Raw genomic sequence first — 16,793 nt, forward strand, 5'->3', positions numbered from 1 at the left:
AGTAAAATGACATATCACTACACCAACCATGGACTCCGGAAACATCTCCGATTACCTTGATGCATATGTGTTGTCCCGGTACCGTATTGCATACCGTACCTAGTGTAGAGGTCCCCAAAGTCAGAGTAACTACGCTCAGGTAGGATCCCTCAGGTGGGACATCCCCTAGTCACCTCTCCTCTACTCTAATTCTATAATGTTTATACCTGTATATATTTAATAATAATGTATATCTAATATAATGTATAGTACTTACCTTGTTCAGCGTCGCAGGACCTTCGGTCATGTGACCATGCTAATATCCTCTATGGTATGTTGGAGGACCTTTGGAGGTCCTTGGGTCACATGTTACCCATAATCCGTTGCAATGGTGATTGACATCAGTATGGACCAATTAACTCTAGTCCAGCCCCTGCCCATATAAGGGAACTGTAGCCAATTATCGCTCTCTTGGGTTGCTGCTCTCATGGATGCCAGACTAGCAGGATGGATCTGCGCAACTTGCAAAGACACGCTAGGCCTGAAAAACCTACCGGCCTCAGCGGAACTAAACCTTGAGTTCTAAACTACCCCCGCTAATGCTAGCGTGACTACTGGACCGCAACTAAATCCCCTAAATCCAGTGGAACAGCGAATAATACCTCAAAGATTCTAAATTGCTAAAGTCCCAACCTTTGTCAATCTCCAAAGAAAGCCGTTGTATGCATAGAGACTGTTCCGGTTATGAAACCTGCAGAAAATCTTCAGTAAAAGTCAAACTTGTTTCAGAAAACTCTCCGGTTGTGGACATTCCATTATTATCTACCTACCTATCGCTCTTGGGAAGGGTGGTGGTAGGACAAGCTTTACTGAGGAGCCCACACCCTGGCGTCACGAATAGCAAGGTTTAACAAACATCATTAATCACTGCACAGCTACACTCCCCATACCCTACTCCCCCAAGGCTATCATACATATGTGTGCAAGGGTCATACAACGATCAGGGGGAAGGCTGGAAGAGAACACATGGGCGCCGGTGTGAGTCTTTTGATATGAAGCAGAAAGCCGATCATGTGACAGCTAAGTCACATGATCAAGCTGTCCGGCCATACTTAGTGCTGAACATAAAAAATGCCAGAACGGCCAGCACATGCTAGTACTATAATGGTATTATTTAGTCACTGTATGACGGTATTTAGTCGTTTTATTTAACTGTTATTTGGTAACTGTATAATGGCATATAGGCATCTATTGAGTTGTTAGTTAGCCCCTGTATGTTGGTAATATTAGGTACTGTATGGCAAAATGTATGCATTTTGCATGCCTGTTGTTGGATCATTATATGTTGATGCATTTGGCACTGTATGGCGGTATTGAGACATTTTTAGTCCTTTTATTTGATTAATTTGTGTTGATGTATTTGGGTACTGTATGGTGATATTTGGGTTTTTGTAGTGCTGTTATTAGATCACTAAATGTTGATGTTATTTGGGTACTGTATGATGTATATAGACATTTTGTAGTGCTGGTGTTAGATCACTATATGTTGATGTAATTTGAGTACTATATGGTGGTATTTACCGTATTTTTCGCCCTATAGGACGCACCGGCATAGAAGACGCACCCAATTTTAAAGGTGCAAAATCTAGAAAAAAAAAATTCTGAACCCAACAGTGATCTTCAACCTGCGGACCTCCAGATGTTGCAAAACTACAACTCCCAGCATGCCCGGACAGCCGTTGGCTGTCCGGGCATGCTGGGAGTTGTAGTTTTGCAACATCTGGAGGTCCGCAGGTTGAAGACCACTGGTATAGGAGGTAGTACTCACGTGTCCCTGCTGCTCCGGACCCGTCACCGCTGCCCTGGATGTCGCTCCATCGCCGCGTCCCCGTGGTGTCCCCGATGCTCCGGACGTCTTCTTCCCCGGGATTCACGCTCTTCGTCACCGTCATCACGTCGCTACGCACGCTGCTCCTATTGGATGACGGGACGGCGTGCACGAAGACGTGATGACTAGTGTTGCTCGCGAATATTCGCAATTCGAATATTATTCGCGAATATCGCATATTCGCGAATTCGCGAATTTCGCGAATATAGCGCTATATATTCGTAATTACGAATTTTCATTTTTTTTTTTTTTCTTCACAGTACACATCACAGTGATCACCCCTCTCTGCTTCCAGCTTGTGTGGTGTAAAGAAGGCTCTAATACTACTGTGTGAGACTGGCGTGCGAAATTTCGCATATACGAAAATTAGTGTATGCTAATTTTCACATATGCGAAGTTTCGAGTATGCGAATTTCCTATATGCTAATTTTCACATATGTTAATTTTCGCATACGCGAAATTTCGCATATGCGAAAATAAAACGAAAATATAACGAATATGCGAATATTCGCGAATATATGACGAATATTCGTCCATATATTCGCGAATATTCGCGAATTCGAATATGGCCTATGCCGCTCAACACTAGTGATGACTACAGAGAGCGCCGCCATGCAGGGGATCCTGGCACGGAGCAGACACCGAGGAGGCAGGTAAGTTCCCTCCCGGTGTCCTGTAAGCTGTTCGGGACGCTTCGATTTCACCGCGGCGGTCCCGAACAGCCCGACTGACTAGCCAAGATACTTTCACTTTCGCTTTAGAAGTGGCGGTCAGCTTTGACCGCCGCTTCTAAAGGGTTAGTACCGCACATTGCCGCGATCGGCGATGTGTGGTATTAGCCGCGGGTCCCGGCTGTTGATGAGCGCCGGGACCGACGCGATGTGATGCGGGGTTGCAGCGAGACCCCGCTTCATATCGCGGGAGCCGGCGCAGGATCTAAATATACGTCCTGCATCGTTAAAGGTGTACTCCTGTGGAAAACTTTTAAAAAACATTTTTTTTATTAAATCAACTGGTGCCAGAAAGTTAAACAGATTTGTAAATCACTTCTATTATAAAATCTTAATCCTTCCAGTACTTTTTAGGGGCTGTATACTAAAGAGAAATCCAAAAAATAAATGCATTTCCTCTGATCTGCTGACCACAGTGCTCTCTGCTGACCTCTGCTGTCCATTCCAGGAACTGTCCAGAGCAGAAGAAAATCCCCATAGCAAACATATGCTGCTCTGGACAGTTCCTAAAATGGACAGCAGAGGTCAGCAGAGAGCACTGTGGTCATGACATCAGGGGATCCCGGCACGGAGCAGACACCGAGGAGGCAGGTAAGTTCCCTCCCGGTGTCCTGTAAGCTGTTCGGGACGCCGCGATTTCACCGCGGCGGTCCCGAACAGCCCAACTGACCAGCCGGGTTAGTGTCACTTTCGCTTCAGACGAGGCGGTCACATTTGATCACCGCGTCTGAAGGGTTAATGCAGGGCATCACCGTGATCAGTCATGTCCTGTATTAGCCGCGGGTCCCGGCCGTTGATGGCCGTCGGGACCGACCCATATAGGTTGTATTCGCCGTATAAGTCGCACCAACTTTCCCCCCCCCCCTCAGTTTTGGGGAAGAAAAAGTGCGTCTTATACGGCGAAAAATACGGTAGGCATTTTATGAACCAGTTTTGTGGTCCCGGTTGGTTAGTATCATTTGGTCAATATATGAAGGGTTTTCATTATTTTATGGATCTACTGTATGGTCACCGCATGACAATATTTAGACATTCTATGGAACTGTCATTTGTTTACTATAGGTTAGTATTATTTGGTTATTGATGGTACTTATGTTGATGTTATTTGAGTACTGTATGGTGGTATTTAGGCATTTTGTTAAGCTCTGTTAAGTTAAAGGGGTTATCCAGGAAAAAACTTTTTTTTATATATCAACTGGCTCCAGAAAGTTAAACAGATTTGTAAATTACTTCTATTAAAAAATCTTAATCCTTTCAGTACTTATGAGCTTCTGAAGTTTAGGTTGTTCTTTTCTGTCTAAGTGCTCTCTGATGACACCTGTCTCGGGAAACGCCCAGTTTAGAAGAGGTTTGCTATGGGGATTTGCTTCTAAACTGGGCGTTTCCCGAGACAGGTGTCATCAGAGAGCACTTAGACAGAAAAGAACAACCTAAACTTCAGAAGCTCATAAGTACTGAAAGGATTAAGATTTTTTAATAAAAGTAATTTACAAATCTGTTTAACTTTCTGGAACCAGTTGATATAAATATATATATATATATATATATATATATATATATATATATATAAAAGTTTTTCCTGGAATACCCCTTTAATGATTCAGCTGGCTGAGTATTCAGCGTCACCCTAGCCCCCACTGAAACCCACTGTATGTCTCAGAATATTATTATGGAGTGGCATGTGCCACATCCCACTATGCCGCACTAGTAAATGATGTCACCGGCTGTTACATAGAACAGGGAGAAGTGCAGCCCTGAGCTCACCCACAACCCCTTTCCCTGTCTACATGAATATTCGCCCCATGAGATAGACACAGCAATACATAGCATCCATAGAGACAGCACTCACCCAAGTAGCGTTCTGGTTATGTAAGCTTTATTACATCTTCAGTGCATAGGACAGACAAGAAGTGGGGAGCTGCACATAGACGAACCGGGAATGAATCAATCAGCGACAACTGTTTCCTGCGTAAGCACGCACTTTCTCAAGCTTATGCAGGAAACAGCTGTCACTAATTGATTCGTTCCCTGTTCGTCTATGTGCAGCTCCCCGCTGCTTGTCTGTCCTATGCACTGAAAATGTAATAAAGTTTACAGAACCAGAATGCTACTTGGGAGAGTGCAGTCTTTCAATTCTTTATGGATGTTATGGACTGCTACTACTGTATGTGACAGCAAGTCCCTCTGTTACAGCCTACCTCTCCATAAGTGTGCACATTGCCTTATTGAGAAGGGAGTGCCAGACATATTTTCTTGTTGAAGAGTCTCTATAGCAATACATAGGTTCAGGAGAAAGTCAGGACACAAAAGGTTAACCAAGGAACTGAATAGGGAGCAAAGACAGGTGAACAGCAACCAGACAAAGAAACCAAGCAAGGTCATGTAAGCCAAGTCAGAACCAGGAAGTCACGCAGTACCAAATCACTATGCAAAAGGGGAAGTCAGGGAACAAGTCATAAGGTCAAAAGTACAAGCTTGTACTTAAATAGGCAAACCCCGGAGGGTGTGGCCACCGTTGCCTGATACCATTGGCTCGTAATCCACCACAGTTAAACACGAGAGGGGATATAACTGTTGGTATCAGAGGCAGGCACACCCATTACACCTGCTTCTTGGGATACTGAAATGTTTTTGAAAAAATAGATAGGGGATAAGATGTCTATCAGCGGAGTACCCCTTTAGCCCCTGACAACGTACATCACCCAGGAGCTCCTGGAAGGTTAATATGTGACTAATATTTGGAAAAGGGTGACATGAAACGTCATATATGGGAGTCTCCAGCCCTGCTCGGTACAAGCACAAAGTGGCCATTGGTCACTGGAAGCTGGTGACATCCAATCTGTCCACCGTAATATCTCCCAATGGGATTCTCGCTCCTCTTCCTCAGACTCCACAGTGTGTCTAGTGATATGGGGACAGGGAATGTATCTTTGCAAAAGTACAGGGGGGGCCATTTAAATGGATACACCTTAATAAAATGGGAATGGTTGGTGTTATTAACTTCCTGTTTGTGGCACATTAGTATATGTGAGGGGGAAACTTTTCAAGATGGATGGTGACCATGGCGGCCATTTTGAAGTCGGCCATTTTGAATCCAACTTTTGTTTTTTCAATAGGAAGAGGGTCATGTGACACATCAAACTTATTTGGAATTTCACAAGAAAAACAATGATGTTCTTGGTTTTAACGTAACTTTATTCTTTCATGAGTTATTTACAAGTTTCTGACCACTTATAAAATGTGTTCCATGTGCTGCCCATTGTGTTGGATTGTCAATGCAACCCTCTTCTCTATATACTGCTATATACTACTATATACACCGCAGGAGAAATGCTAGCACAGGCTTCCAGTATCCGTATACACTGCTATATACTACTATATACACCACAGGAGAAATGCTAGCACAGGCTTCCAGTATCCGTATACACTGCTATATACTACTATATACACCGCAGGAGAAATGCCAGCACAGGCTTCCTGTGTCCGTATACACTGCTATATACTACTATATACACCCCAGGAGAAATGCTAGAACTGGCTTCCAGTATCCGTATACACTGCTATATACTACTATATACACCACAGGAGAAATGCTAGCACAGGCTTCCAGTATCTGTATACACTGCTATCTACTACTATATACAGAGCAGGAGAAATGCTAGCACAGGCTTCCAGTATCCCTATACACTGCTATATACTACTATATACACCGCAGGAGAAATGCTAGCACAGGCTTCCAGTATCCGTATACACTGCTATATACTACTATATACACCGCAGGAGAAATGCTAGCACAGGCTTCCAGTATCCATATACACTGCTATATACTACTATATACACCGCAGGAGAAATGCTAGCACAGGCTTCCAGTATCCATATACACTGCTATATACTACTATATACACCGCAGGAGAAATGCTAGCACAGGCTTCCAGTATCCGTATACACTGCTATATACTACTATATACACCGCAGGAGAAATGCTAGCACAGGCTTCCAGTATCCATATACACTGCTATATACTACTATATACACCGCAGGAGAAATGCTAGCACAGGCTTCCAGTATCCGTAGTTTCAGGTGCTGCACATCTCGTATCTTCACAGCATAGACAATTGCCTTCAGATGACCCCAAAGATAAAAGTCTAAGGGGGTCAGATCGGGAGACCTTGGGGGCCATTCAACTGGCCCACGACGACCAATCCCCTTTCCAGGAAACTGTTCATCTAGGAATGCTCGGACCTGACACCCATAATGTGGTGGTCACCATCTTGCTGAAAAAACTCAGGGAACGTGCAGCTTCAGTGCATAAAGAGGGAAACACATCATCATGGAGCAATTTCACATATCCAGTGGCCTTGAGGTTTCCATTGATGAAGAATGGCCCCACTATCTTTGTACCCCATATACCACACCATACCATCAATTTTTGTGTTCCAACAGTCTTGGAGGGATCTATCCAATGTGGGTTAGTGTCAGACCAATAGCGGTGGTTTTGTTTGTTAACTTCACCATTCACATAAAAGTTTCCTCATCACTGAACAAAATCTTCTGCATAAACTGAGGGTCCGGTTCCAATTTTTGTTTTGCCCGTTCTGCAGCACCTGAAACTACGGATACTGGAAGCCTGTGCTAGCATTTCTCCTGCGGTGTATATAGTAGTATATAGCAGTGTATACGGATACTGGAAGCCTGTGCTAGCATTTCTCCTGCGGTGTATATAGTAGTATATAGCAGTGTATACGGATACTAGAAGCCTGTGCTGGCATTTCTCCTGCGGTGTATATAGTAGTATATAGCAGTGTATACGGACACTGGAAGCCTGTGCTAGCATTTCTCCTGCAGTGTATATAGTAGTATATAGCAGTGTATACGGATACTGGAAGCCTGTTCTAGCATTTCTCCTGCGGTGCATATAGTAGTATATAGCAGTGTATACGGATACTGGAAGCCTTTGCTGGCATTTCTCCTGCAGTGTATATAGTAGTATATAGCAGTGTATACGGATACTGGAAGCCTGTGCTAGCATTTCTCCTGCGGTGTATATAGTAGCATATAGCAGTGTACACGGATACTGGAAGCCTGTGCTAGCATTTCTCCTGTAGTGTATATAGTAGTATATAGCAGTGTATATGGATACTGGAGGCCTGTGCTAGCATTTCTCCTGCGGTGTATATAGTAGCATATAGCAGTGTATACGGATACTGGAAGCCTGTGCTAGCATTTCTCCTGCAGTGTATATAGTAGTATATAGCAGTGTATACGGATACTGGAAGCCTGTGCTAGCATTTCTCCTGCGGTGTATATATTAGTATATAGCAGTGTATACGGATACTGGAAGCCTGTGCTAGCATTTCTCCTGCGGTGTATATAGTAGTATATAGCGGTGTATACGGATACTGGAAGCCTGTGCTAGCATTTCTCCTGCGGTGTATATAGTAGTATATAGCAATGTATACGGATACTGGAAGCCTGTGCTAGCATTTCTCCTGCGGTGTATATAGTAGTATATAGCAGTGTATACGGATACTGGAAGCCTTTGCTGGCATTTCTCCTGCGGTGTATATAGTAGTATATAGCAGTGTATACGGATACTGTAAGCCTGTGCTAGCATTTCTCCTGCGGTGTATATAGTAGTATATAGCAGTGTATACGGATACTGGAAGCCTGTGCTAGCATTTCTCCTGCGGTGCATATAGTAGTATATAGCAGTGTATACGGATACTGGAAGCCTGTGCTAGCATTTCTCCTGCGGTGTATATAGTAGTATATAGCAATGTATACGGATACTGGAAGCCTGTGCTAGCATTTCTCCTGCGGTGTATATAGTAGTATATAGCAGTGTATACGGATACTGGAAGCCTTTGCTGGCATTTCTCCTGCGGTGTATATAGTAGCATATAGCAGTGTATACGGATACTGGAAGCCTGTGCTAGCATTTCTCCTGCGGTGTATATATTAGTATATAGCAGTGTATACGGATACTGGAAGCCTGTGCTAGCATTTCTCCTGCGGTGTATATAGTAGTATATAGCAGTGTATACGGATACTGGAAGCCTGTGCTAGCATTTCTCCTGCGGTGTATATAGTAGTATATAGCAGTGTATACGGATACTGGAAGCCTGTGCTAGCATTTCTCCTGCGGTGTATATAGTAGTATATAGCAATGTATACGGATACTGGAAGCCTGTGCTAGCCTTTCTCCTGCGGTGTATATAGTAGTATATAGCAGTGTATACGGATACTGGAAGCCTGTGCTAGCCTTTCTCCTGCGGTGTATATAGTAGTATATAGCAGTATATAGAGAAGAGGGTTGCATTGACAATCCAACACAATGGGCAGCACATTGAACACATTTTATAAGTGGTCTGAAACTTGTAAATAACTCATGAAAGAATAAAGTTACGTTAAAACCAAGCACATCATTGTTTTTCTTGTGAAATTCCCAATAAGTTTGATGTGTCACATGACCCTCTTCCTATTGAAAAAACTAAAGTTGGATTCAAAATGGCCAACTTCAAAATGGCCGCCATGGTCACCACCCATCTTGAAAAGTTTCCCCCCTCACATATACTAATGTGCCATAAACAGGAAGTTAATATCACCAACCATTCCAATTTTATTAAGGTGTATCCCTATAAATGGCCCCCCCTGTAGATGGTTTGGCTGTTCAGGACTCTAGGAAAGCTTTAGAGCAGCAACTCCTGCCAGAAAAGTAAACGAGATGTATTTCTCCCTAACCAGGACTTCCATTGGTGACTTTTATTGAATTATAATACATATCGATCGGCTAAACATTATGACCACGGAAAGGTGAAGTGAATAACAGGGATTTTCTGTTGACAATGGCGCCTGTGAAGGAATTGGGATATAGGAGGCACCAAGTGACCAGTCAGTTCTTGAAGTCAATGGGGAAGATTTATCAAAACCTGTCCAGAGGAAAAGTTGCTGAGTTGCCCATAGCAACCAATCAGATCACTACTTTCATTTTTCAAAGGAAAGAAATCAAAGAAGCGATCTGATTGGTTGCTATGGGCAACTCAGCAACTTTTCCTCTTGTCATGTAGATCATGTTTTATCATGTAGATGTTACTGTGAAGCATCCGCCCACCTTACCATTGTACAGACCAAGCCCCCCTACATGGATGCCAGTGGAATAGAAATACATTTGGGGGCCCCCCTGCGAGACCTACTGAGGAGTCCCCTAAGCTCCTCCCCCACAAGGTATGCCACACCCATGCCAATGTACCCCACCCATACCAAATTGCTCCACCCATACTGATATGCACCACCCATAGGCATTTTCTATGGACAGAGGAAGAGCATTTGTAAGGCTGAGTTCACACCACGTTTTTGCAATACATTTTCTGTATCAGGTTTTTCATTTTTTTAAAACGGATTCCTCAAAACCGGACTAAACTGTATCAAAACGTGTGCACTAATTTTAATCCATATACAGTTTGCAAAATGATGTCCGGTTGCATCCGTTTTTTAAGAAAAAAAAGTATACGTTTTTAACTTTTCTCTCCATTATGAATAAAGTTTCACTTGTTTGATTGAAATTTCAAGAAAAAAACTGCAAAGTCAAAAACCGTACGGTGAAAACCGGATGAAACCGTACGCACATACAGTTCTGTACGGTTCCCATTGACTCTCATGTTAGAAAAAAACGTATACGTTTCAATAAGTTTTTTTAACCGGACCAAAAACAGTGGTAGGCTACGATTTTGGGTACGGGAAAAAAAACTGACAAAACCGTACAGGATGCAAAACGGACACAACCTGATGCATCTTTTGGCGTACGGTTTTCAATAGAGAGTCAATGTATACGGTTTTCAATACGGTTCTTTACGGTTTTCCCATTGAAAACGTGACACGGGAACTGTACTGCAAAAACTTGGTGTAAACCCGGCCTTAGTAATACTTACATTTGTTTTTTTAAATGTCACTGTAGTGTACAATACATAGCGTAAATAAAATGATAATACAATTATCTATGTTTTACAACCTAAGTAAATAAATAAGTGAGGACTGCCACCCATTGCCCCATTGAATATAATACTGCCACCCACTGCACCCTCTCAATATAATACTGCCAGACACTGCACCCTCTGAATATAATACTGCCAGACACTACACCCTCTCAATATAATACTGCCAGACACTGCACCCTCTGAATATAATACTGCCAGACACTGCACCCTCTCAATATAATACTGCCAGACACTGCACCCTCTGAATATAATACTGCCAGACACTACACCCTCTGAATATTATACTGCCAGACACTGCACCCTCTGAATATAATACTGCCAGACACTGCACCCTCTGAATATAATACTGCCACCCACTGCACCCTCTCAATATAATACTGCCAGACACTGCACCCTCTGAATATAATACTGCCAGACACTGCAGCCTCTGAATATAATACTGCCAGACACTGCACCCTCTGAATTTAATACTGCCAGACTCCACCCTCTGAATATAATACTGCCAGACACTGCACCCTCTGAATATTATACTGCCAGACACTGCAGCCTCTGAATATAATACTGCCAGACACTGCACCCTCTGAATATAATACTGCCAGACACTGCACCCTCTGAATATAATACTGCCAGACACTGCACCCTCTGAATATTATACTGCCAGACACTGCAGCCTCTGAATATAATACTGCCAGACACTGCACCCTCTGAATATAATACTGCCAGACACTGCACCCTCTGAATATAATACTGCCAGACACTGCAGCCTCTGAATATTATACTGCCATGCACTGCACCCTCTGACTATAACACTGCCAGACACTGCTCCCTCTGAATATAATACTGGCAGACACTGCACCCTCTGAATATTATACTGCCAGACACTGCACCCTCTGAATATAATACTGCCAGACACTGCACCCTCTGAATATAATACTGCCAGACACTGCACCCTCTGAATATTATACTGCCAGACACTGCAGCCTCTCAATATAATACTGCCAGACACTGGACCCTCTGAATATAATACTGCCAGACACTGCACCCTCTGAATATAATACTGCCAGACACTGCACCCTCTGAATATAATACTGCCAGACACTGCACCCTCTGAATATTATACTTCCAGACACTGCAGCCTCTGAATATAATACTGCCAGACACTGCACCCTCTGAATATAATACTGCCAGACACTGCACCCTCTGAATATAATACTGCCAGACACTGCACCCTCTGAATATTATACTGCCAGACACTGCAGCCTCTGAATATAATACTGCCAGACACTGCACCCTCTGAATATAATACTGCCAGACACTGCACCCTCTGAATGATAGAATTGGGCAGAGGAGACTCCATTTTGTATTTTAGTCATTCTTGTTTTTCTACATAACTCCTGAATTTTTGGACTTGAGACAATTGGTGTTTTATCTTCAAGGCTACAGGACGGGGGATACAGAACTCTTATCTTTTGTTACCACAGATGTGTCCTTGAAACAATGGCTTGTTATATTTCAGCTTAGCTATGTATTTTTGTATCCAACTTTTTGCTGACTACGCAAATGATTTACGGTTTCCTGTCTTTCATACAATTTAAAGTTTACTGCGCATGCCCTATATACGTGTATAAGAAAGCTTATTTTAAGTAAAGAGCCAGTCTTGTTACTGCCCTCGGCTTAGTCACAGCAGTTTGTGTCTGTGTCTTGATTTGAGTGGCAGAAGGCGCTGGGGGAGGGTAGGGTGACTGCAGCCCCTTATAAGCCTTCAGCGCACTAATTGGGAATCCACCGACAGAAGACGACTCGACCTTTGGGGTCGAACCTAACAGGCCACCCACTGCAGCCTCTGAATATAATACTGCCAGACACTGCACCCTCTGAATATAATACTGCCAGACACTGCACCCTCTGAATATTATACTGCCAGACACTGCACCCTCTGAATATTATACTGCCAAACACTGCACCCTCTGAATATTATACTGCCAGACACTGCACTCTCTGAATATAATACTGCCAGACACTGCACCCTCTGAATATAATACTGCCAGACACTGCACCCTCTGAATATAATACTGCCAGACACTGCACCCTCTGAATATTATACTGCCAGACACTGCACCCTCTGAATATTATACTGCCAGACACTGCACTCTCTGAATATAATACTGCCAGACACTGCACCCTCTGAATATAATACTGCCAGACACTGCACCCTCTGAATATAATACTGCCAGACACTGCACCCTCTGAATATAATACTGCCAGACACTGCACCCCCTGAATATAATACTGCCAAACACTGTGCCCTCTGAATATAATACTGCCAAACACTGTGCCCTCTGAATATAATACTGCCAAACACTGTGCCCTCTGAATATAATACTGCCAGACACTGCAGCCTCTGAATATAATACTGCCAAACACTGTGCCCTCTGAATATAATACTGCCAGACACTGCACCCTCTGAATATAATACTGCCAGACACTGCACCCTCTGAATATAATACTGCCAAACACTGTGCCCTCTGAATATAATACTGCCAAACACTGTGCCCTCTGAATATAATACTACCAGACACTGCAACCTCTGAATATAATACTGCCAGACACTGCACCCTCTGAATATAATACTGCCAGACACTGCACCCTCTGAATATAATACTGCCAAACACTGCAGCCTCTGAATATAATACTGCCAAACACTGTGCCCTCTGAATATAATACTATCACCAAATGCTAACTCTACAGATAAACTTACACACACACTCTATCTTCCTTCCTGACACCAACCTCAGTGCACCAACATCATTCAATGCAGCTGGTAAATACTACCACACACAGTGGCCTCAAAATATAATACTACTATATATATACACTGTGCACTTTGAATATAATACTACCACACACTGCTACCCCTGCATATGGAACTAACACACACTGGCACTTTGTCTACCTGTCGCCGGGATCCAGTAAGCTCCTCTGAGCTACCGCAGATTTTTACTTTCACTTTAGATGCCGTGATCGGCATTGATCATGGCTTCTAAAGGGTTAAATGACGGGCAGCAGCGGTATCACTGCTGCCTGTCTTAAACGGTGAGTGTCCGGCTACTGATGGTAGCGGACACTTACTGCCCTGAGCTCGTTTCAAAGCAACTTAAGGTGTTGGGGCATACAGGTATGTGGTGTCGGACAGGATAATGTGTAATTAACCTTTTCGTGATGCCAGGGCATGGTTGACCTATACACCACCCGAGTTAGGCCAGTTTCCCCTGTGCCAGGCATGGGGCAAATAATCACTCCGACGCAAGGTTACGGTTAACTGGCTTTACTGAGGTTGGAAAGATGGTACAATCCGTTACAGCTCAGATAAGCGTGAAGGAGTTGCAGGGTGAACTTAGGGAAGCTTATCGGCTTGCTTGGACTACTAGTTGATTGTGCTGTATATGACTGACTTGACTTGTATTCAGCCCATGCTATACTGGAGTTACTGGGACTTGACTAACTTGCTGGACTTGACTTGTACAAAATCCCCAAGACTGCAGGCTTTCGGCAAGGCTTTGACTTAACTGGTAGTAGATGCCTGGTTGCTGGACTAGGCCTCAGGCCTCCTTTCAGATCCAACTCACAGACAGACCCTTCACTCCTCACCAAATTGTACTTCAGCATAGAACCATCTGAACCCTGACCTCTAGTTACAGTATATAAGGGGACAATTTAGAGCCTTCCCATTGGTCAGATAAGTCACATGTTCACCTCCGCATACGCCCCTTAACAACAAGGTCCTTGACAACAGGTTTCTTAAGGTAACAAGTGCATAGAAAATACAATACATTAACCCTTATACTGTATAACATTGCCCAATATAGTGCATTATAGAGAGTTCTGAGGAGAGTGGGCCCAAGACGTACATTGAAGCAGCATCTGCCACACAGGATGGGCAGGAGTACAGAAGAACACGTGATTCTGTACTGGCTCACCACAGGAACGCCCTGCATCCTTAAATGGGTATTCTTTTTTTTTTTTTTATATCAACTGGCTCCAGAAAGTTAAACAGATTTGTGAATTACTTCTATTAAAAAATCTTAATCCTTCCAATAATTATCAGCTGTTGAAGTTGAGTTGTTCTTTTCTGTCTGGCAACAGTGCTCTCTGCTGACATCTCTGCTTGTCTCGGGAACTGCACAGAGTAGAAGAGGTTTGCTATGGGGATTTGCTTCTACTCTGGACAGTTCCCGAGACACGTGTCATCAGAGAGCACTTAGACAGAAAAGAACAACTCAACTTCAGCAGCTCATAAGTACTGAAAGGATTAAGATTTTTTAAGTAATTTACAAATCTGGAGCCAGTTGATATATATATAAAAAAGTTCTGGATAACCCCTTTAAGTACCCGGGAACGAGAGCGTACCTATACACCCTGCATCATTAAGAGGCTAACACACATACACTAACCCCTTCCATATTAAAAGATTAAATCACCCCCCTTTTTCCAAATTCCATATAAAAAATATTTAAACATAATAATAAACATACCGTATTTTTCGCCGTATAAGACGCACTTTTTCTTCCCCAAAACTGGGGGGAAAAAGTCAGTGCGTCTTATACGGCGAATACACCCCTATCGCGGCGGTCCCTGCGGCCATCAACGGCCGGGACCCACGGGTAATACAGGACATCACCGATCGCGGTGATGCCCTGTATTAACCCTTCAGACGCGGCGATCAAAGCTGAGGGGAAAGTGACACTAACCCGGCTGCTCAGTCGGGCTGTTCGGGACCGCCGCAATTTCACCGCGGCGGTCCCGAACAGCCCGACTGAATAGCTGGGTTAGTGCTTACAGGACACCGGGAGGGACCTTACCTGCCTCCTCGGTGTCTTCTCCGTTCAGGGATCCCCTGTATGGCCGGCTCTCTCCTTCCTCCTCATCACGTCGTCGCGTACGTGCGTCGGCGTGCGTAACGACGTGATGACGGCGAAGGGGGAGGGAGGATACCCGGCCGGCAGCAGAGACGTTCCAGAGCGACGGGGACACGGTGACAGCGATGGAGCGACATCCAGGGCAGCGGTGACGGGTCCGGAGCGGCGGGGACACGTGAGTATTACCATCTCCTGCAGTGGTCTTCAATCTGCGGACCTCCAGATGATGCAAAACTACTACTCCCAGCATGCCCGGACAGCCAACGGCTGTCTGGGCATGCTGGGAGTTGTAGTTTTGCAACATCTGGAGGTCCGCAGGTTGAAGACCACTATTGGGTTCAAAATCTTTATTTTTTTAGATTTTGCCCCTAAAAATTGGGTGCGTCTTATACGCCGGTGCGTCCTATAGGACGAAAAATACGGTATTTGGTATCGCCATGTGTATAATTTTCTGATCTATTTAAATATAACATTATTTATCTCGGTGAATGGCATAAACGTTAAAAAATACCAAAGCCCAGAATTGCGTTCTTTTTTTTTTTTATCACTTAATTCCCCAGAAAAAGTGATTGAAAAGTCCAATTAAAGTAACCAAAAAAAAAAAAAAAGTTATAGTGTTCACAAAATGGCAATTAAAAATAAATGAATTTTTTTAAATTAGTAAAACATGAGGCAAACTATACAAATTGGTTATTGTTTTAATGACGAGATTTCATGTTAGTTTGACGCACGGTTAATGTCTATAGTTCTTATCCAAAGAAGGAACCAAAAGGCACCAAAATGTAAAATCAATATATTTGATTTATACTGATATATATATATATACTGATAAGGTAAAAGGTACATTTAAAGGGGGACTCCGGCGGTACGACATCTTATCCCCTATCCAAAGGATATAAGATGCCTGATCGTGGAGGTCCTGTCGCTGGGGACCCTCGTGATCTTGCAGCACGCAACACCCCGTTACAGTCATTCCCCGGAGCATGTTCGCTCCGGGTCTGATTACTGCAGTCACGGGGCCGGAGCACTGTGACGTCACGCACCGCCACCTCAATGCAAGCCTATGGGAGGAGGCGTGATGCTGGTGTTACCCCAATTTTTTTTTTATCTTTACAAGGGATAATAGTAGAAAATGCCCCCCAATATTAATGTAAGAGTAAAAAGAAGAAAAAGCCCCCCAAAATTTGAAACGTAATTTCTCCCAGAAGTACGGAAATACCCCATATGTGGCCCTAAACTGTTGCCTTGAAATACGAGAGGGCTCCGGTGTGAGAGAGCACCATGC

General features: G+C 43.7%; 1 long non-coding RNA gene across 4 annotated transcripts in view; it reads right to left on the reverse strand.

The window, feature by feature from the left end:
• The window catches only part of LOC130367634 (uncharacterized), an 85,228-nt gene that overhangs the window by 43,907 nt on the left and 24,528 nt on the right, over positions 1-16,793 (reverse strand). Inside the window, exon 1 of one of the 4 annotated variants that reach the window (XR_008892114.1) lies at positions 9,715-9,792. The exons of the other annotated variants lie outside the window; for them this stretch is intronic. This is a non-coding gene — a long non-coding RNA (uncharacterized LOC130367634). Of the gene's footprint in view, positions 1-9,714; positions 9,793-16,793 lie in introns of those variants that run through there. 4 annotated transcript variants of the gene reach the window in all.

Source organism: Hyla sarda, chromosome 4 (assembly GCF_029499605.1).
Source record: "Hyla sarda isolate aHylSar1 chromosome 4, aHylSar1.hap1, whole genome shotgun sequence".
Lineage (NCBI taxonomy): Eukaryota > Metazoa > Chordata > Amphibia > Anura > Hylidae > Hyla > Hyla sarda.